Here is a 23,125-nt window from a genome sequence, read left to right on the forward strand (position 1 = left end):
AGAAGTGGAATCTCTTGTTAAGAGGAAGAAGGAGGCCCAAGTGAAGATGAGGTGTGAAGTTTCAGTTGGGGTGATGGATAGTTACAAGGTAGCGAGGAAGGATCTAAAGAGAGAGCTAACACGAGCAAGGAGGGGACATGAGAAGTATTTGGCAGGTAGGATCAAGGAAAACCCAAAAGCTTTCTATAGGTATGTCAGGAATAAGCGAATGACGAGGGAAAGAGTAGGACCAGTCAAGGACAGGGATGGGAAGTTGTGTGTGGAGTCTGAAGAGATAGGCGAGATACTAAATGAATATTTTTCGTCAGTATTCACTCAGGAAAAAGATAATGTTGTGGAGGAGAATGCTGAGACCCAGGCTAATAGAATAGATGGCATTGAGGTACGTAGGGAAGAGGTGTTGGCAATTCTGGACAGGCTGAAAATAGATAAGTCCCCGGGTCCTGATAGGATTTATCCTAGGATTCTCTGGGAGGCCAGGGAAGAGATTGCTGGACCTTTGGCTTTGATTTTTATGTCATCATTGGCTACAGGAATAGTGCCAGAGGACTGGAGGATAGCAAATGTGGTCCCTTTGTTCAAAAAGGGGAGCAGAGACAACCCCGGCAACTATAGACCGGTGAGCCTCACGTCTGTAGTGGGTAAAGTCTTGGAGGGGATTATAAGAGACAAGGTTTATAATCATCTAGATAGGAATAATATGATCAGGGATAGTCAGCATGGCTTTGTGAAGGGTAGGTCCTGCCTCACAAACCTTATCGAGTTCTTTGAGAAGGTGACTGAACAGGTAGACGAGGGTAGAGCAGTTGATGTGGTGTATATGGATTTCAGCAAAGCGTTTGATAAGGTTCCCCACGGTAGGCTATTGCAGAAAATACGGAGGCTGGGGATTGAGGGCGATTTAGAGATGTGGATCAGAAATTGGCTAGCTGAAAGAAGACAGAGGGTGGTGGTTGATGGGAAATGTTCAGAATGGAGTTCAGTTACAAGTGGAGTACCACAAGGATCTGTTCTGGGGCCGTTGCTGTTTGTCATTTTTATCAATGACCTAGAGGAAGGCACAGAAGGGCGGGTGAGTAAATTTGCAGACGATACTAAAGTCGGTGGTGTTGTCGATAGTGTGGAAGGGTGTAGCAGGTTACAGAGGGATATAGATAAGCTGCAGAGCTGGGCTGAGAGGTGGCAAATGGAGTTTAATGTAGAGAAGTGTCAGGTGATTCACTTTGGAAGGAATAACAGGAATGCGGAATATTTGGCTAATGGTAAAGTTCTTGGAAGTGTGGATGAGCAGAGGGATCTAGGTGTCCATGTACATAGATCCCTGAAAGTTGCCACCCAGGTTGATAGGGTTGTGAAGAAGGCCTATGGAGTGTTGGCCTTTATTGGTAGAGGGATTGAGTTCCGGAGTCAGGAGGTCATGTTGCAGCTGTGCAGAACTCTGGTACGGCCGCATTTGGAGTATTGCGTACAGTTCTGGTCACCGCATTATAGGAAGGACGTGGAGGCTTTGGAGTGGGTGCAGAGGAGATTTACCAGGATGTTGCCTGGTATGGAGATAAAATCTTATGAGGAAAGGCTGATGGACTTGAGGTTGTTTTCGTTGGAGAGAAGAAGGTTAAGAGGAGACTTAATAGAGGCATACAAAATGATCAGGGGGTTAGATAGGGTGGACAGTGAGATCCTTCTCCCGCGGATGGAAATGGCTGGCACGAGGGGACATAGCTTTAAACTGAGGGGTAATAGATATAGGACAGAGGTCAGAGGTAGGTTCTTTACGCAAAGAGTAGTGCGGCCGTGGAATGCCCTACCTGCTACAGTAGTGAACTCGCCAACATTGAGGGCATTTAAAAGTTTATTGGATAAACATATGGATGATAATGGCATAGTGTAGGTTAGATGGCTTTTGTTTCGGTGCAACATCGTGGGCCGAATGGCCTGTACTGCGCTGTATTGTTCTATGTTCTATTGTGACCTTGGGTGGGTGGATCAACATGGGGGTGGATATCAAACCAACCCAAATGGACCTTCAGTCCATTATGGCCCACCGTATGCACTAACAGCTTTACAACTGCTGCCCCGTCTGAGGGGCCATTGGTCTACTGGGAAAAGAGGACGGGGCAGATATAGAGGGAACAATACATGTTTTAATTGTGGCCGTACAGATCACTGGCATCAGGAATGCCCCTTGAAAAGATAGGCAGCAGAAGGAGACTACCCGACCCAAAGGAGGGGGTACCCACCAAGGGGCGGACAGGCGAGGTACACCGACTTCTCCCAGGCAAACCCTTTCGCAACACAAGGTTGACTAGCTAATTTAGTCATAAGGACTCTCCAATCGGACAGGGAACCTATTATCTCTCTGCTGATAGGAGATCAACATCACCCATTTATAATTGACACTGGAGCAGCCATGTCTTCGGTGCAATCAGAACTTCGACTACCACTATTCGACCACACCCAGCATTTGTCGGGGTTCCAAGGACAGGTGTGTGAGTATACTATTTCTGAACCTGTGACAGTCACTTATGAGAATAAGTCTACAGATCATCAGTTTGTGGTGACTACTGGATTGGACTGTGACTTGTTGGCCTGAGATTTACTGTGTATCTTCCAGCTACAGCTAGAGTGCGGAGACGAAGGGGTAACGGTTCAATCATGGAGGATGAGACAACAGTGCTATATTTCTATCACTCCCCAGTGGTGGACGTTAGACATTGAACATTCACTGCATCACGTTACCCTGGCCTATGACAGAACGGGACAAAACAGGAAGTTGGAGGACAAATACCGGCCGTTAATTGGGATCGAATGGCCAGTCAAGAATACAACCACAGTCACGGGAAAAGAAGGTACAGCCGATTTTATTACAATACCACCACATTTATGGCCACAGTCAGCTTCTGTAGGCCCTCATATTACACGTCAGGACCACGACCAGTACCAATCCAAGGATCTGGGGCCTATGGTAAGGAGGGCAGTGGATCATTCAGACCCAACAGAGTATGCACTTCAAGTCACACCAGACGGCACTGCCATAAAATATTTTGAGGTCCCTGAAACGATTAACACTCGACTTCAGCATCACCTGGGACGTGACGTTTTGGGATATGTCAACCCACAGCTCTGGAAGAATAGCGGATTCCTTACCTCGGCCGGCACGGAAAATATCCCACCGGGGTTTAGTTAATGACCTACTGCAGGCCCTCCTTATGCCCGCGCAGATTTCCGTCATTAAATGCGCTGCCCATACAAACGGTAAGACCCCAGTTGACGTTGGTAATGAAAGCAGATTGTGCAGCACGGACAGCCGCGCAAATTCAGCAAGTGATGGTGCCTAAAATGTTAAGTCATGCTAAACATTCTGCAATAAATAGGTCTGCCTCTGACAAGCCAATGCCAACCATCCAAGACGTCATAAGGTTACAGGAGGACGCTCCTGAGAGTAATACACAAATGTGGAAATGGTTAGGTTGTACATATGATTCTGTTTCTTCTTTATGGACCACGCCAGCACATCAGACTTGTATGTCTAATGTACTAGCTTTATGGGTCATCGAATGTGTACACTTTGCAACTCATTGTGGGGCTCGGGGACTAGTGATTTGTTGCTGGACACTTGGTGGCACCCTAAAATGCAGGGGCTGGCCCAGAGTATCAGTAATCGGTGTTTGATTTGTCAGCAATATAACACCGGCAAAGGTATCCCTTGTGATATGGGGCAAACCCCGTTGCCCAGTGGTCCCTTTGAGACGCTCTAAATGGATTACATTGAGTTGGAAAGGTGTCAATGTTATAAATATGTTTTGATCATTGTGGATGTGTTCAGCAGATGGGTCGAGGCGTATCCGACTACCAATGATAAAGCTTCTACTGTGGTTAAAGTTCTGATGCGGGAAATCATTCCCCGGTACGGTATACCAGCTCAGTTAAGTTCTGATAATGGGCCTCATTTTATTGGACAGATTAACAAGGAGTTCTGCTCCCAGTTGGGCATACGCCAGCAGTTACACTGTGCTTACAGACCGCAGGCGGCCGGGTTGGTTGAGAGACACAATTAAACCCTCAAAACTAAATTGGCTAAATTAAGAGCAGACACGGGACTGACATGGCTTACGTTGCTCCCAGTTGCCCTCTTCCAGCTGCGGGTTACACCTGCAGGTCCGGCCCGGCTCTCTCCTGCCGAGATCCTTTATGGCAGGGAGAACTCCCTGGAACCTGCATGTTCCCAGACTGGTTCAGTTTCACCATATGACTGAAGAAATGACTACCTATGTTCTAGCCCTCACTAAGGTCCTCAAGGAGCTCCATGGCCAGGTCCGCGCGGCTCACCCGCCACCATCCCCATTACCTAGCTCGCTTTCAGTGCAGTCTGGTAGCTATGTCATGGTCAAAAATTGGACTCGGAAAGGGTCGGAGCCACGATGGGAGGGGCCCTTCCAAGTTCTCCTTACCACCCCCACTGCAGTTAAAGTGGAGGGACAGAGTGCTTGGGTCCACCTCCACCATTGTAAAAAGGTTGGTCACTAACCTGCCTCCCTTCCCCAGCACTGTTTTACAGGTGTGGAGCATGATGGGGTGGCTACGCACCACCTGTGTAATCTTCGGCCTCGCCTCGCTTGGCGTGACATCGGCGACGGAAATGGAAAAGGGAAATATCATCTACATCTGTAACCCCAACCAAACTACAAGGACATTTCACTTATGCAGAGGCGACGTCCCCATATACAAAGACATGGTAACGACTCATGGAAGGTCATCAGGTTAACGGACAATGCAGGACTCATGAAGCAATTGCACCGGTCCCGGTGATGGGAAGGGAACATTACATGGACATTGCCTTGTTTTTGGAGTACATGTAAGTTTGATTTTGGATGTCTTAAGATTGGTGCCATAAAGGTAAAGTCAGACCGTGAGGAGAGAGTAGGAAGAGGTTGTGAGAGCGAGAGGGGGACTAGAGAGAGGACAGAGCGTGTGAGAAAGGGAGTACAACTAGAACGTAGGTTATCAGGAGATATACTTAATTCATTTAGGACTGAGGGAAACCTGGGTAAAATGCAGGGTGCACTGGAACAGATAGACGCCCCTAGAATCTTGGCTGTTAGGATCCACGAGGGTGCAGCGGATGACGGGGTGCTGCAAGAGGAATTGGAAATGCAGCGACGCATCTTCTTAGCTGAGGGGCCGTAGCTACGGATTGGACAGATAGGTTATCATGAAATGATAAAAGGAGGGAATGATGAATGTGATATCAAATAGTTAGTTCAAATATTAGTTACAGTAATGTAGATGTGGGCCAGTCTAATAGTGCTGAGTTCACAAAGGACAAAGGAATTCAGAAAGCATGACAAGGAGGGGGAAAATGATGCTGGGTAACAAGAGGCCCAGGGTTAAGGAATGCGAAGTGAGCCAATCAGGATGTGTGGCAAGGTCAGAAGGGGTATAGGATGACCAATGGGAATCTTGTATGTGAACATTGATGCCATTTGAATGTATTTACAGAGATCTCTTTGTCTCCAACCTCACTCGGTTCGAGGGGTCCAGGAGACAGCTTCTGTGTTCTGAGTCTCTGTGAAGCGAGTCAGCCTTGCAAGTTGGTTAAAATAAATAATACTATACCTACAAATCCATCTCGAGTTTTATTGAGGCAAGACTGACGGGTAAAGAATTCAATGTTTTGTCACTGGTGGATGGGTCTCTCCGCCCGAGAGCCAAATCCAATCGAGCGAATCTCTCGTGGAGGTTCCTTCTTATATTTGGAGGGGCTTCGCGTGTTTTTAGGCGGGCCTTAAACTTGGCCCCAATCAATTGGGCAGCTTCACGATCATTGTTATCGATCATAACCAATAAAGGGGTGGGTGCCCTGATGGCTGGGCGTGTCTTAGGTGGCCGTTGGCCTTGCTTTGTTTGTGCCTTTCTGGCGCCGGGCAGAATCAACTACCTGAGTGTTAGTCCTTTGTTCCTCGGAGATGGGCCATCAATATGCTAATCGACCCAGAGTTTCGATTCCGTCTGGTAACTGCTTCCCAAATATACATTCAGGCACTGTGCCTGCTTGTTGTCTAGCATTGTCCACATTTCCCTACATTCTTTGTGGCCGTCCCAGATGGCTACAGGGTAAGCGTTCTCCAAGGTGGCCTTCAGGACGCGCGACAACGCAGAATCACCGAGGAGAAACTTGTAGCCAAGTTCCGCACATATGAGTGCGGCCTCAACCGGGACCTGGGATTCAAGTCGCATTACATTCATCCCCCACCATCTGGCCTGGGCTTGCAAAATCCCACCAACTGTCCTGGTTTGAGACAATTCACACCTCTTTAACCTGGGGTTACCGCCTATCTCTGGATCTGTAAAGGCTTAATTACCTGCAAATGCTCGCATTCAAAGCATTGTCTTGCATCTTTGAATTTGTCTGTATGTATGTTTCTGGAACACATCTCTTCATTCACCTGAGGAAGGAGCAGTGCTCCGAAAGCTAGTGTTTGAAACAAACCTGTTAGACTTTAACCTGGTGCTGCAAGACTTCTTACTGTGCTCACCCCAGTCCAACGCCGGCATCTCCACACCATGACAATAGTAAAGATTATTATTATTCTTCAACATTGTCTGTTGTCACTGTAGAGGCTGATTCAGCCAATCCCTTCCACAGCTGGCACAGACATGTAGTCTTTGTCCACGGTTAACTGATGTTTGTTGTTCTTTCAGGTGGTTTCTGTTTCCCGCCATCTGGTCACTTCGCCTCAGCTTTATCCACACCCTCCCTGATTGTTTGTCTGCAGGTACTCTGCTGAGCAGCGGGGACTTCCCAAGCATTGACTCCGATCCTGGTCAACATCAGTTCTCACCCGCAGAGATCCGGGTATTGCACACAAGGTGTGGAGATTGTCCCTTTGCAGAGGTATTATAGAATGAGCTGCAAACATGCTGCTCCAGAAGACTTGCTAATAAATCACTCCTTGTTCACAAATAAAGTTTCTGAAAGTGTATCATTATACAGGAGTAACAAGTTGGTCTCCTGCCAGCAGTCAGCCCGTCACAGATGCGGGAGTCATCTATTTGACTCACATGACCCAGCCAATGGATTCACTGGTAACCCAAGAGGGACAAAGTGCTGTTAAGCCTTGCATGCTGCTCGACTTCCATATTGGATACTGTGTCCTGTCAGGATGTAGCCAATATTCGCCTGAGACAGTGGAGCTGGAAGCTGGTCAGGAATTTTTTCCTGTTTTGCATCACGTTCCCATACTTCCCTGGCGGTAAATGAGGCTGTTCGATAAGCCTGGGGTATACAAGGAGCTTCTCATTTTCAGTTGTTGAGTTGGTTAACCCACCATCTCCATTTGGCAATGCAAACTGCAGCCTTGACAATACTGCTTCCCATTTTGGGATCAAGGAACAGGGTGCTGATAATTGTGGTTACAAGCTATGTGAAACTGTCGACGAAACCACGAGTGTAGTTATTTTCATGTTGCATACTGCCACAGGGTTCAGAGAATCATAGAATTTACAGTGCAGAAGGAGGCCATTCGGCCCATCGAGTCTCCACTGTGTTGCTAACTTTTGCCTTAGTTAGACTGTATTATCACCTTTGCTCTTGAGTCGCCAGGTATCTTTATACCGCCACATGGTTCAAGTCCGAGTAATGATCAATAATCCAATACACCGCTTAGTAAGATTTAAATCAAAGCACATTTATTATACACAGCAATCACTACTCATGTATAAATTCTACGTCTAAGCTATTTCTACGGCTAACAGGCCAATACTTAACTTCGGACTGGCCCACCAGGTCAGGGAAACGAATGGCCTTTCGTTCGGGTTCTGAGCCTGCGGGATTCAAAGTTGGTACAGATTGGTAGCTAGGAGCGCCTATCTCATAGCGAGCGTTGAAGTAAGACTTACTAGATATCAGCGATGGCAGGACCGGTCACTGTCAAGGGTTGGTTTGCGTTGCTGAGTGACCCGGTCCAGAAGAGAAGCAGAGGGCCATTTGAACTTGGGCTTGATTCTTATAGTCCCCAGGGGCTTCCCGCCTTTCGGGGCGGACCCTGTACCTGGTTCCAAGTGATTGGACTTTGCCCCAATCACTTGGTTCGATTTTCTCCAGTGCTGGAGCGGTTCCCTGATCGATGGGCGGTCCTGAGGTTGTCGTTCACCTCCCATTGTGTAGGCTTCTGCTGGCGCCAAAGAGTCTGGTTTGGCTTTGTGTTTCTAAATGTTGATCATTGTTCCCGGGGATTGCTCATTAATATGCAGATGACTGGTGTTTTGTTATGCTGATGGTTGCCAGTATCGATCTTGTCTGGTCTTTCCAGAGGTAAATACACACTCAACCTCCAGCTGCTCGTTTGTGTCCCGTTGGCAGACTTTCCCATCAGCCATTGCCGTTCGCCATTTTAAATCGGGAGTTCGCCATTTAAATCGGGAGTGAGCCATTTTAACTGGCGACATTTGGCTCTTAGAAAGAGCACCCTACCCAAGCCCACACCACCACCCTATCCCCATTACCCAGTAACCCCACCTATCCCCATTACCCAGTAAGCCCACCTATCCCTATTACCCAGTAACCCCACCCAACATATAAGGGCAATTGTGGACACAAAGGACAATTTAGCATGGCCACTCGACCTAACCCGCACATCTTTGGACTGTGGGAGGAAACCGGAGCACCCGGAGGAAACCCACGCACACACGGGGAAAACGTGCAGACTCCGCACAGACAGTGACCCAAGCCAGGAATTGAACCTGGGACCCTGGAGCTGTGAAGCAATTGTGCTAACCACAATGCTACCGTGCTGCCCGATGTATTGGTTGACAAAGAGCCAAGCACCTCAGCGGGCCTGTTATTGCAGAATATATTTACTAATTCAACTTTAGTTTGGAAACTTCCCTGATGGGAATTGAACTCAACTTTCAGGTCACTTAAGCACCTGCCAGATCAAAGGCCACGTGAGTGCAACAGCGTGCTGCATTGTCAGCATTTCTTGACAATAGGATTGATGGAGTACTGAATGAGTGTTGCAATGTCACAGTGTCAGTACTCAGGGAGTGTTGCACTGTCAGAGGGCCAGTATTCAGGGAGTGCTGCACTGTCAGAGGGTCAGTACTGAGACAGTGCTGCACTGTCAGAGGGTCAGTAATGAGGAAGTGCTGCACTGTCAGTGGGTCAGTACAAAGGGAGGGCAGCACTGTCCAAAGGTGAGTCCTGAGGGAGTGTTTTACTGTCAGAGGGTCAGTACTGAAGTAGTGCTGCACTGTCAGAGGGTCAGTACTGAGGGAGTGCCGCACTGTCAGAGGGTCAGTACCGAGGCAGTGATACACTGTCAGAGGTTCAGTGCTGAGGGAGTGCTGCACTGTCAGAGGGTCAGTACTCAGGGTGTGCCGCACTGTCAGAGGGTCAGTACTGAGGGAGTGCTGCACTGTCAGAGGGTCAGTACTCAGGGAGTGTTGCACTGTCAGAGGGTCAGTATTCAGGGAGTGCTGCATTGTCAGACGGTCAGTACTAAGGGAGTGATTCACTCACAGAGGGTCAGTACTGAGGGAGTGCTGCACTGTCAGAGAGTCAGTACTGAGGCAGTGCTGCACTGTCAGAGGGTCAGTACTGAGACAGTGTTGCACTGTCAGAGGGTCAGTAATGAGGGAGTGCTGCACTGTCAGTGGGTCAGTACAAAGGGAGGGCTGCACTGTCCAAAGGTGAGTCCTGAGGGAGTGTTTGACTGTCAGAGGGTCAGTACTGAGCGAGTGCTGAACTGTCAGAAGGTCAGTACCGAGGCAGTGCTGCACTGTCAGAGGTTCAGTACTGAGGGAGTGCCGCACTGTCAGAGGGTCAGTACCGAGGCAGTGATACACAGTCAGAGGTTCAGTGCTGAGGGGGTGCTGCACTGTCAGAGGGTCAGTACTCAGGGTGTGCCGCACTGTCAGAGGGTCAGTACTGAGGGAGTGCTGCACTGTCAGAGGTTCAGTACTGAGGGGGTGCCGCACTGACAGAGGGTCAGTACTGAGGGAGTGCTGCACTGTCAGAGGGTCAGTACTGAGGGAGTGCTGCACTGTCAGAGGGTCAGTACTGAGGGAGTGCTGCACTGTCAGAGGTTCAGTACTGAGGGAGTGCTGCATTGTCAGACGGTCAGTACTGAGGGAGTGCTTCACTGTCAGAGGGTCAGTACTGATGGAGTGCTGCACTGTCAGAGGGTCAGTACTGAGATGGTGCTGCACTGTCAGACGGTCAGTACTGAGGGAGGGCTGCACTGTTAGAGAGTCAGTACAGAGGGAGTGCTGTACTGTCAGAGGGACAGTGCAGAGGAAGTGCTGCACTGTCAGAGGGTCAGTACTGAGGCAGTGCGGCACTGTCAGAGGGCCAGTACTGAGGGAGAGCACCATTGACAGACGATCGGAACTGAGGGAGTGCTGTACTCTCAGAGGATCAGCGCTGAGGAAGTGCTGCACTATCAGCGGTCAGTATTGAGGGAGTGCTTCACTGTCAGAGGGTCAGTACTGAGGCAGTGCTGCACTGTCATATGGTCAGTACTGAGGGAGTGCTGCACTGTCAGAGGGTCAGTACTGAGGGTGTGCTCCACTCTCTGAGGGTCAGTACAGAGGGAGTGCTGCACTGTCAGAGGGTCAGTAATGAGGGAGTGCTGCACTGTCAGAGAGCCGGTACTGAGGGAGTGCCGCACTGTCAGAGGTTCAGTACTGAGGGAGTGCTGCATTGTCAGACGGTCAGTACTGAGGGAGTGCTTCACTGTCAGAGGGTCAGTACTGAGGGTGTGCTGCACTGTCACAGGGTCAGTACTGAGGGAGTGCTGCACTGTAAGAGGGTCAGTACTGAGGGAGTGCTGCACTAACGCAGGATCAGTACTGAGGCAGTGCTGCACTGTCAGAGGTTCAGTACTGAGGGAGTGCTGCACTGTCAGAGGATCAGTACTGAGACAGTGCTGCACTGTCAGAGAGTCAGTACTGAGGGAGAGCTGCACTGTCAGAGGTTCAGTACTGAGGGAGTGCTGCACTGTCAGAGGATCAGTACTGAGACAGTGCTGCACTGTCAGAGAGTCAGTACTGAGGGAGTGCTGCACTGTCAGAGGTTCAGTACTGAGGGTGTGCCGCACTGTCAGAGGGTCAGTACTGAGGGAGTGCTGCACTGTCAGAGGGTCAGTAATGAGGGAGCGCTGTACTGTCAGAGTCAGTACTGAGGGAGTGCTGCACTGTCAGAGGGTCAGTGCTGAGGGTGTGCTGCACTGTCAGATGGTCAGTACTGTGGCAGTGCTGCACTGTCAGTGGGTCAGTACTGAGGGGGTGCTGCACTATCAGAAGGTCAGTACTGAGGGAGTGCTGCACTGTCAGCAGGTCAGTACTGAGGGAGTGCTGCATTGTCAGGCGGTCAGTACTGAGGGAGTGATTTACTGTTGGAGGGTCAGTACTGAGGGAGTGCTGCACTGTCAAAGATTCAGTACTGAGGCAGTGCTGCACTGTCAGAGGGTCAGTACTGAGGGAGTGCTGCCCTGTCCGAGGATCAGTACTGAGGCAGTGCTGCACTGTCAGAGGTTCAGTACTGAGGGTGTGCCGCACTGTCAGAGGGTCAGGACTGAGGGAGTGCTGCACTGTCAGAGGGTCAGTACGGAAGGAGTGCTGCACTGTCAGAGGGTCAGTAATGAGGGAGCGCTGTACTGTCAGAGAGTCAGTACTGAGGGAGTGCTGCACTGCCAGATGGTCAGTACTGAGACAGTGCTGCACGGTCAGTGGGTCAGTACTGAGGGAATGCTGCACTGTGGGAAGGTGAGTCCAAAGGGAGTGCTGCACTGTCAGAGGGTCAGTACTGAGAGAGAGCTTCACTGTCACAGGGTCAGTACTGAGGGAGTACTGCACTGTCAGAGGGTCAGTACTGAGGGAGTGCCGCACTGTCAGAGGGTCAGTACTGAGGGAGTGCTGCACTGTCAGAGGGTCAGTACTGAGGGAGTGCTGCAAATTCAGACGGTCAGAGCAGAGGAAGTACTGCACTGTCCGAGGGTCAGTACTGAGGGAGTGCTGCATTGTCAGAGGGTCAGTACGGAAGGAGTGCTGCACTGTCAGAGGGTCAGTAATGAGGGAGCGCTGTACTGTCAGAGAGTCAGTACTGAGGGAGTGCTGCACTGCCAGATGGTCAGTACTGAGACAGTGCTGCACTGTCAGTGGGTCAGTACTGAGGGAATGCTGCACTGTGGGAAGGTGAGTCCAAAGGGAGTGCTGCACTGTCAGAGGGTCAGTACTGAGGGAGTGCTGCACTGCCAGATGGTCAGTACTGAGACAGTGCTGCACTGTCAGTGGGTCAGTACTGAGGGAATGCTGCACTGTGGGAAGGTGAGTCCAAAGGGAGTGCTGCACTGTCAGAAGGTCAGTACTGAGGGAGTACTGCACTGTCAGAGGGTCAGTACTGAGGGAGTACTGCACTGTCAGAGGGTCAGTACTGAGGGAGTGCCGCACTGTCAGAGGGTCAGTACTGAGGGAGTGCTGCACTGTCCGAGGGTCAGTACTGAGGGAGTGCTGCACTGTCAGAGGGTCAGTACTGAGGGAGTGCTGCACTGTCAGAGGGTCAGTACTGAGGGAGTGCTGCACTGTCCGAGGGTCAGTACTGAGGGAGTGCTGCACTGTCAGAGGGTCAGTACTGAGGGAGTGCTGCACTGTCCGAGGGTCAGTACTGAGGGAGTGCTGCACTGTCAGAGGGTCAGTACTGAGGGAGTGCTGCACTGTCAGAGGGTCAGTACTGAGGGAGTGCCGCACTGTCAGAGGGTCAGTACTGAGGGAGAGCTGCACTGTCCGAGGGTCAGTACTGAGGGAATGCTGCACTGTCAGAGGTTCAGTACTGAGGGAGAGTTGCACTGTCAGAAGGTCTGTACTGAGGGAGTGCTGCACTGTCAGAGGGTCAGTACTGAGGGAGTGCCGCACTGTCAGAGGGTCAGTACTGAGGGAGTGCCGCACTGTCAGAGGGTCAGTACTGAGGGAGTGCTGCACTGTCCGAGGGTCAGTACTGAGGGAGTGCTGCACTGTCCGAGGGTCAGTACTGAGGGAGTGCTGCACTGTCCGAGGGTCAGTACTGAGGGAGTGCCGCACTGTCAGAGGGTCAGTATTGAGGGAGTGCTGCACTGTCAGAGGGTCAGTACTGAGGGAGTGCTGCATTGTCAGATGCTCAGTAGGTCAACCGGAACTAGATGAGATGCTTGCAAATTTCCTGAAGGAACTGGATAGGGAGGAGCTGTTCCCCTTAGTTGAAGCGTCAGTTACGAGGGGACACAGGTTCAATGTGAAGGGAAAGAGGTTTAGGGAGGATTTGAGGAAAACCTTTTTTACCCGGAGGGTGCTGACGTTCTGGAATGCACTCTGGGAGGATGGTGGGCGGGTTGCCTCACATCCTTTAATAAGTATTTGGATGAGCAATTGGCACATTTTAACATTCAAGGCTAGAGCCAAGTGCTGGCAAATGGGCTTTTCATGTGCAGTGCAGACTAGATGGACCGAAGGGCCTCTTCTGCACTGTATTGTTCTGTGACCTGAGAATGGATATTGCAGGTGTGCTGGCCATAAACTTCTAGTGTTTCTCAGCTGAGGGGAGGTGGCAGAGGTTTAAAAATGGAGAATTGCAAATGTTACGCCCTTGTTCAAAACGTTTGCAAGGATAAACCAGCAATTATAGATAGTGAGTTTAACTTCATTGGTGGGCAAGCTTCCAAAAACAATTATTCAGGATAGGAATAGTCGTCACACAGAAAAATGTGGATTTGATGAAGGTGATGTTGATGTGGTGTGCACGCACTATCAGAAGGCTTCTGATGCAGTGTCACAAAATAGCATTTGTAAGAAAAGGCATTGCTTATGGAATAAAAGGGACAGTAGCAACAGGAATACAAAATTAGCTCAATGATAGGAAGCAGAGAGTAACGGTCAAATGATACTTTTCTGGCTGGAGGAAGGTTTGTGGTGGTGTTGCCCAGGAGTTGGGATTCTAATGCCTATTGTGTTCTGGGCTTTAGTAGTAGGATCATAGACCACAAGAGCAAGGAGGTCACGCTGAACTCACACAAGACATGACTTAGCCCTCATCTGGAGTATTCTTCACAGTTCTGAGTGCTGCACTATAGGAAGAATGTGAACGCATTGGAGGGAGTGCAGCAGAGGTTTATAATAATGGTTCCAGGGATGGGAAACTTCAGATATGTGGATAGATTGGAGAGGTTCCGACTGTTCTCCTTGGAGAGAGGATGGCTAAGAGGACATTTGGCCGTGATGTTCAAAATCATGAGGGGGCTGGACAGAGTAGATAGGGAGAAAATATTCCCGTGCATCAAAGGTCAAGAACGAGGATACAGATTTAAAGTGATTTACAAAAGAAGCAAAGGTGATGTGAGAAAAATCCTTTTCACACATCGAGTGGATTGTGTCTGCAATGCACGACCCGTTACTGGGGTGGAGGCAGGTTCAATCGAGTCTTTCAAGAGCTCATGAGATGATTATTTGATTGGAAACAATATGCAGGGGTGCAGGGACGAGGTAGGGGAGCAGCAGCACAAGGTCATGATGCTCACTTGGAGAGTGATGCTCACTTGAAGAGCTAGTGTAGACGCCATGGGACAAATGGCTCTATACGGGCCATTTCTGTGATTCTCTCTCCCTCCTTTTCACTATTCTACCTCCCTTCTCTCTCCTTCCTTCCTTTCTATCACCCTCCTCTAATTTGATCCTCTTTCTCCCTCCCCCCCCCCTCTATCTTCAACCCCTCCGCCTCCCTTTCCTCTCTGTCCTTCCTCCCTCTTTGTCACCTTCCCTCTCTCCCTATCGCAACCTGACAAATTGCCATCACCTAACGGTTTTGCAAACATTTCACTTCCTCAGAAGTGTGTCACAGACTTGTATTTTTGAGCCAGTTTTCAGTCACGTGAGATCATTATCTCGGAGTTTAAAAGAGCTTCTGGATTGTGTTCTTTCACCAACCAATTGGGTACAGTTGACAAATTAGTTTGGTTTGTTTCACCAACCTCTTCCGAAAAATGCAGGAACATTTCCTTTTACCAAATGTAATGACAATTGTTCAGATTGACCATTTACTTCGACTTGCACCATGATAGAACCCTTGACTAAAACTACGTCTTCCATGTAAGGTCTCAAGATTATATCAGACAGTTTTAAAGGTACATTCTTGAGTTTTTGTTGATATAAATGTTCAGACATGAGAGATACAGCATCTTCTTTATTGCCTTCCATTTTAATTTCATTCCCATTCAGTTTCCGATGGACCCACAATCTCAGTGTATTGACTTGCAATGATAATACACTGAGCTTTACTTCTTTGATCCCTGTATATATTGTATCATCCTGGGAATTTCCATTGCCTTCAGTCATTTTGTAGACTATTTGTGTGGATTTAGTTGGGTTCTTGTGTTAATCCATTTTGGGGTTTTGTGGATTTTGTCTGGCCCAACACACTTTTGTTCCGTGACATTTCTTACCACATTCACATCTGTGATTGCAGCACCAACATTCCTGTGGAGAGTGTCCCACATGGGCACACCGATGGCATGCTTGCAAGTTGAGACGTCTTCTTCTCTCAGTATACAGCTTTATTTTGGCGCAAGCTCCAAATTGGCAAGCGACTTTGGCTGCCAATTCCATGGACGATGCCATTTCAACAGCAAGTTTGAGTGTTAGACAGCTTTCTGTTAGCAGTCGTCTCTGGCGTGTGCCATTTCTCACAAGTCTATCTCACAGTGTATCCTCAGCGGTTTATCCAAACTCACAAAACTTTGTTAGTCTCCAGAGTCCGACTACAAATTGTGAAACATTGTCATTGTCTTCTTGACAATGTCAATGTAATCTGAATTACGCTGCTATGGTTAATGGTTTGGATGGGAGGTGTTCTTCAAGCGTCTTCATCAATTGCTTGCATTGTACCAGGCTTTGCAGGATGGCCAAGACTTGTAACACAGTGAAAGCTTTCCATCCTATTACATTGAAGAATGTTGCTACTTGAATTTCATCCGGTATCCTGTTTACAAAAAGATAGTACTGGGATCTCTCTTCAGAGGATAGCCATGATTCTGCAGTCTCATTCTCATTAGTCTATTGCACCACCTTTGTCCACTATCGCAGGTATCTCTTCTTAATTAACAGATTACATTTTGTATCACATTGGATCATCAGGGAATACAAACAGGTGACACTCAGTCACCTATTCCAAGTGCTTAATACATAGGCATCTATCTTTGCATGGAGCTGATTAACAGGTCAAGGGTGGATGTGACTTCTGGGGCGGAATGGTAGCACATGGTTCTTACTGTTGCTTCAAAGTGCCAGGCTCCCAGGTTCAATTCCTGGCTTGGGTCACTGTCTGTGCGGAGTCTGCACGTTCTCCCCATGTCTGCGTGAGTTTCCACCCACAAGTCCCAAAAGACGTGCTTGTTAGGTGAATTGGACATTCTGAATTCTCCCTCTGTGTACCCAAACAGGTGCCAGAGTGTGGCTACAAGGGGCTTTTCACAGTAACTTCATTGCAGTGTTAATGTAAGCCTACTTGTGACAATAGTAAAGATTATTATTATTCTTCAACATTGTCTGTTGTCACTGTAGAGGCTGATTCAGCCAATCCCTTCCACAGCTGGCACAGACATGTAGTCTTTGTCCACGGTTAACTGATGTTTGTTGTTCTTTCGGGTGGTTTCTGTTTCCCGCCATCTGGTCACTTCGCCTTGGCTTTATCCGCACCCTCCCTGATTGTTTGTCTGCAGGTACTCTGCTGAGCAGCGGGCACTTCCTAAGCATTGACTCCGATCCTGGTCAACATCAGTTCTCACCCGCAGAGATCCTGGTATTGCACACAAGGTGTGGAGATTGTCCCTTTGCAGAGGTATTATAGAATGAGCTGCAAACATGCTGCTCCAGAAGGCTTGCTAATAAATCACTCCTTGTTCACAAATGAAGTTTCTGAAAGTGTATCATTACACAGGAGTAACAAGTTGGTCTCCCGCCAGCAGTCAGCCCGTCACAGATGCGGGAGTCATCTATTTGACTCACATGACCCAGCCAATGGATTCACTGGTAACCCAAGAGAGACAAAGTGCTGTAAAGCCCTGCATGCTGCTCTACTTCCATATTGGACACTGTGTCCTGTCAGGATGTGCCAATATTCGTCTGAGACAGTGGAGCTGGAAGCTGCTCAGGAAATGTCCTAACTTGCATCACGTTCCCATACTTCCCTGGCGGTAAATGAGGCTGTTCGATAAGCCTGGGGTATACAAGTAGCTTTTCATTTTCAGTTGTTGAGTTGGTTACCCATCTTCTCCATTTGGCAATGCCAACTGCGGCCTTGACAATACTGCTTCCCATTTTGTGATCAAGGAACAGGGTGCTGATAATTGTGGTTACAAGCAATGTGAAACTGTTGACGAAACCCCGAGTGTAGTTATTTTGATGTTGAATACTGCCACAGGGTTACAACGTGTGTTGGTTGCCAAAGAGCCAAGCACCTCCGCAGGCCTTTTATTGCGGAATATCTTTACTGATTTAACTTTTGTTTGCAAACCTCCCTGATGAGAATTGAACTCAGCTTTCAGGACAATTAAGCACCTGCCAGATAAACAAGTCGAAGGCAACGAGAGTGCAATAGCGTGCTGCATTGTCAGGATTTCTAGATAGTAGGAGTGCTGGAGTACTGAATGTGTGCCGCACTGTCAGAGAGGCAGTACGGAGGGTGTGCCGCACAGTCAGAGGGTCAGTACTGAGGGTGTGCCGCACTGTCAGAGGGTCAGTACTGAGGGAGTTCCGCACTGTCAGAGGGTCAGTACTGAGGGTGTGCCGCACTGTCAGAGGGTCAGTACTGAGGGAATGCTGCACTGTCAGAGGGTGAGTACTGAGGCAGTGCTGCACTGTCAGAGGATCAGTACTGAGGGAGTGCTGCACTGTCAGAGGGCCAGTACTGAGGGTGTGCCGCACTGGAAGAAGGTCAGTACTGAGGGAGTGCTGCACTGTCAGAGGGTCAGTACTGAGGGAGTGCTGCACTGTCAGAGGGTCAGTACTGAGGGAGCGCTGAACTGTCAGAGGGTCAGTACTGAGGGAGTGCTGCACTGTCAGAGGGTCAGTACTGAGGGAGTGCTGCATTGTCAGATGGTCAGTACTGAGGGAGTGCTGCACTGTCACAGGGTCAGTACTGATAGTGTGCTGCACTGTCAGAGGGTCAGTACTGAGGGAGTGCTGCACTGTCAGATGGTCAGTACTGAGGCAGTGCTGCACTGTCAGAGAGTCTGTACTGAGGGAGTGCTGCACTGTCAGAGGGTCAGTACTGAGGGAGTGCTGCATTGTCAGATGGTCAGTACTAAGGGAATGCTGCACTGTCAGAGGGTCAGTACTTAGGGAGTGCTGCACTGTCACAGGGTCAGTACTGAGGGAGTGCTGCACTGTCAGAGGGTCAGTACTGAGGGAGTGCTGCACTGTCAGAGAGTCAGTACTGAGGGAGTGCTGCACTGTCAGAGGGTCAGTACTGAGGTAGAACCGCACTGTCAGAGGGTCAGTACTGAGGGAGTGCTGCACTGTCAGATGGTCAGCACTGAAGTGAAGAGTGGGAGAAAGTGCTTTTTCCCGACTGTTTTGTTCTCTCTCTTTCTTCGGGCCTAATTTTGGGAGCCCTTCGGTGGAGGAGGAGGAACAGTCTCTGTGAGTATAAAAACCTAACGGTAACTTCCTGTTTTCCAGTTTCCCCCCCCCCCCCAAAAGTGACGTCAGAGGGAAGCTGTGATCTGATTGGTTGATAGCAAATCTGCCCCAAATTTAAGAAAAAACACAGCTAAACTCGTAAACTTTAATTAAACTAATTAATTAATTAGTGATGGCTGGTCAGGTGATGTGCTTGAGCTGCTTGATGTGGGAGCTGGCAGATCCCATTGTGAGCTGCAGCGACCACATCTGCAGTAAGTGTTGGCTGCTCGAAGAGCTCCGGATCAGAGTTGATGAGCTGGAGTCTGAGCTTCAAACACTGAGGCACATCCGGGAGGGGGAGACTTACCTGGACACTGTGTTTCAGGAGGCAGTCACACCTGTCAGAGTAATTAGTTTAAATCCTGCCAGTGGCCAGGGACAGCAGGGTGTGACTGCAAGTCAGGCAGGTAAAGGGAACCAGCAGTCAGGAACTCAGGAGCCTCAGCCCTTGACCCTGTCCAACAGGTATGAGGCACTTGGTCCCTGTGTGGATGGCGAACAGGGCTGCAGGAAGGATGAGTCAGCTGACCAAGGCACCATGGTTCAGCAGGCCATTCAAGGGGAGGGAGTAAATAGGCAAGTTGTAGTTGTAGGGGATTCTATTATCAGGGGGATAGATAGTATCCTTTGTGAGCAGGATAAAGAGTCCCGCATGGTATGTTGCCTGCCCGGTGCTAGGGCGCGGGACATCTCTGACCGGCTTGAAAGGATACTGGAGAGGGAGGGGGAGGATCCAGTTGTTGTGGTCCATGTCGGTACCAACAACATAGGCAAGTCTAGGAAAGAGGACCTGTTTAGAGATTAGAAAGAGCTAGGATTCAAATTAAAAAACAGGTCAAGGGTCATAATCTCCGGATTACTGCCCAAGCCACAAAGCAAATTGGCATAGGGAGGCAAGAATAAGGGAAGTTAACACGTGGCTGAAAGAGTGGTGTGGGAAAGAGGGGTTCCTTTTCATGGGACACTGGCATCAGTTTTGGGACAGGGGGGACCTATACCGTTGGGATGGTCTCCACCTGAACCGAGCTGGGACCAGTGTTCTGGCGAAAAGAGTAAATAGGGTGGTCAATAGGACTTTAAACTAAAGATTGTGGGGGGGAGGGAAAGTCAGGGAACCAAGAGGTGAAGTAATCAGTTGGAAGCGTAGCTGCTTAGGAATACAAAGTACGAAAAGACAAAACTCAGGAGAGGTTACGATAGTCCCCATCCCACAAAATATGACACAGTGTATGGAAAGGCTCAGTAAACCAAGGTCCACCACACTAAGAAAACAAAAAGGGACGGTCAATAGAGAATTAAAGGTGCTATATTTAAATGCGCGCAGTGTACGGAACAAGGTAGATGAGCTTGTGGCCCAGATTGTGACTGGCAGGTATGATGTGGTAGGCATCACAGAGACATGGTTGCAGGGGGTTCAGGACTGGCATTTAAACATCCAGGGATTCACAACCTATCGAAAAGACAGAGAGGTGGGCATAGGGGGGCGGGGTTGCCTTGTTAATTAGGAATGAAATTAAATCAATAGCACTAAACGACATAGGGTCAGATGATGTGGAGTCTGTGTGGGTAGCGGTGAAGAACCACAAAGGCAAAAAACCATAATGGGAGTTATGTACAGGCCTCCTAACAGTGGTCAGGACCAGGGGCACAAAATGCACCACAAAATAGAAAGTGCATGTCAGAAAGGCAAGGTCACAGTGATCATGGGGGACTTCAATATGCAGGTGGACTGGGTAAATAATGCTGCCAGTGGACCCAAGGAAAGGGAATTCATTGAATGTTTACAGGAGGGCTTTTTGGAACAGCTTGTGATGGAGCCCACGAGGGAACAGGCCATTCTGGACTTAGTGTTATGTAATGAGCCAGACTTGATTAAAGATCTTAAAGTAAGGGAACACTTAGGAGGCAGTGATCATCATATGGTAGAATTCAATCTCCAATTTGAAAGAAAGAAGGTAGAATCAGATGTAAAGGTGTTACAGTTAAATAAAGGTAACTACAGGGGCATGAGGGAGGAACTGACAAAAATCGACTGGGAGCAGAGCCTAGTGGGAAAGACAGTAGAACAGCAATGGCAGGAGTTTCTGGGAGTAATTGAGGACACAGTACAGAGGTTCATCCCAAAGAAAAGAAAGGTTATCAGAGGGGGGATTAGGCAGCCATGGCTGACAAAGGAAGTTAGGGAATGCATCAAAGCAAAAGAGAAAGCCTATAATGTGGCAAGGAGTAGTGGGAAGTCAGAAGATTGGGAAGGCCACAAAAACAAACAGAGGATAACAAAGAGAGAAATAAGGAAAGAGAGGATCAAATATGAAGGTAGGCTAGCCAGGAACATTAGGAATGATAGTAAAAGTTTCTTTAAATACATTAAAAACAAACGGGAGGCAAAAGTTGACATTGGGCCGCTCCAAAATGACGCTGGTAATCGAGTGATGGGAGACAAGGAAATAGCTGAGGAACTAAATAAGTACTTTGCGTCAGTCTTCACAGTAGAAGACATGAGTAATATCCCAACAATTCCGGAGAGTCAGGGGGCAGAGTTGAATATGGTAGCCATCACAAAGGAGAAAGCGCAAGAGAAACTAAGAGGTCTAAAAATTGATAAATCTCCGGGCCCAGATGGGCTACATCCCAGAGTTCTGAAGGAGATAGCTGAAGAAATAGTGGAGACTTTAGTTATGATCTTTCAAAAGTCACTGGAGTCAGGGAAAGTCCCAGAGGATTGGAAAATCGCTGTTGTAACCCCCCTGTTCAAGAAGGGAACAAGGAAAAAGATGGAAAATTATAGGCCAATTAGCCTAACCTCAGTTGTTGGCAAGATTCTAGAATCCATTGTTAAGGATGAGATTTCTAAATTCTTGGAAGTGCAGGGTCGGATTAGGACAAGTCAGCATGGATTTAGTAAGGAGAGGTCGTGCCTGACAAACCTGTTAGAGTTCTTTGAAGAGATAACAAATAGGTTAGACCAAGGAGAGCCAATGGATGTTATCAATCTTGACTTCCAAAAGGCCTTTGATAAGGTGCCTCACGGGAGACTGCTGAGTAAAATAAGGGCCCATGGTATTTGAGGCAAGGTACTAACATGGATTGACGATTGGCTGTCAGGCAGAAGGCAGAGAGTTGGGATAAAGGTTCTTTTTCGGAATGGCAACCGGTGACGAGTGGTGTCCCGCAGGGTTCAGTGTTGGGGCCACAGCTGTTCTCTTTATATATTAACGATCTAGATGACGGGACTGGGGGCATTCTGGCTAAGTTTGCCGATGATACAAAGATAGGTGGAGGGGCAGGTAGTATGGAGGAGGTGGGGAGGCTGCAGAAAGATTTAGACAGTTTAGGAGAGTGGTCCAAGAAATGGCTGATGAAATTCAACGTGGGCAAATGCGAGGTCTTGCACTTTGGAAAAAAGAATAGAGGCATGGCCTATTTTCTAAACGGTGACAAAATTCATAATGCTGAAGTGCAAAGGGACTTGGGAGTCCTAGTCCAGGATTCTCTAAAGGTAAACTTGTCGCACTGTCAGAGGATCAGTACTGAACGGAGTGCTGCACTGTCAGAGGGTCAGCACTGAGGGAGGGCCCACTGGAAGAGGGTCAGTACTGAGGCAGTGCTGCACTGTCAGAGGGCCAGTACTGAGGGTGTGCCACACTGGAAGAGGGTCAGTACTGAGGCAGTGCTGCACTGTCAGAGAGCCAGTACTGAGGGTGTGCCACACTGGAAGAGGGTCAGTACTGAGGCAGTGCTGCACTGTCAGAGAGTCAGTACTGAGGGAGTGCTGCACTGTCAGAGGGTCAGTACTGAGGGAGTGCTGCATTGTCCGATGGTCAGTACTAAGGGAGTGCTTCACTGTCAGAGGGTCAGTTCTGAGGGAGTTCTGCACTGTCACAGGGTCAGTACTGAGGGAGTGCTGCACTGTCAGATGGTCAGTACCGAGGCAGTGCTGCACGTCAGACGGTCAGTACTGAGGGAGTGCTGCACTGTCGGAAGTTGAGTCCTAAGGGAGTGCTGCATTGTCAGAGGGTAAGTGCTGAGGAAGTGCTGCACTGTCAGATGGTCAGTGCTGAGGGTGTACTGTACTGTCAGAGGGTCAGTGCTGAGGGAGTGCTGCACTGTCAGAGGGTCAGTAATGAGGGAGTGCGGCACTGTCAGAGGGTCAGTACTGAGGGAGTGCTGCACTGTCAGAGGGACAGTACTGAGGGAGTGCTGCAGAGTCAGAGGGTCAGTACTGAGGGAGTGCTGTTCTGTCAGGGGGTCAGTATTAAGAGAGTGCTGCACTGTCAGACGGTGAGTCCTGATTGAGCACTGTGTGTGTGGCGCTGTGGTGTTAAGAGATATGTTATGGGGTTCAAGTGTTTATTATGGATTCCCGGACCCATGACCATCAAATTCAGAGAGGCGAGTGAGATTGAGAGCCAGTGTGTGA

Source organism: Scyliorhinus torazame, chromosome 4 (genome assembly GCF_047496885.1).
Source record: "Scyliorhinus torazame isolate Kashiwa2021f chromosome 4, sScyTor2.1, whole genome shotgun sequence".
NCBI classification, from domain to species: domain Eukaryota; kingdom Metazoa; phylum Chordata; class Chondrichthyes; order Carcharhiniformes; family Scyliorhinidae; genus Scyliorhinus; species Scyliorhinus torazame.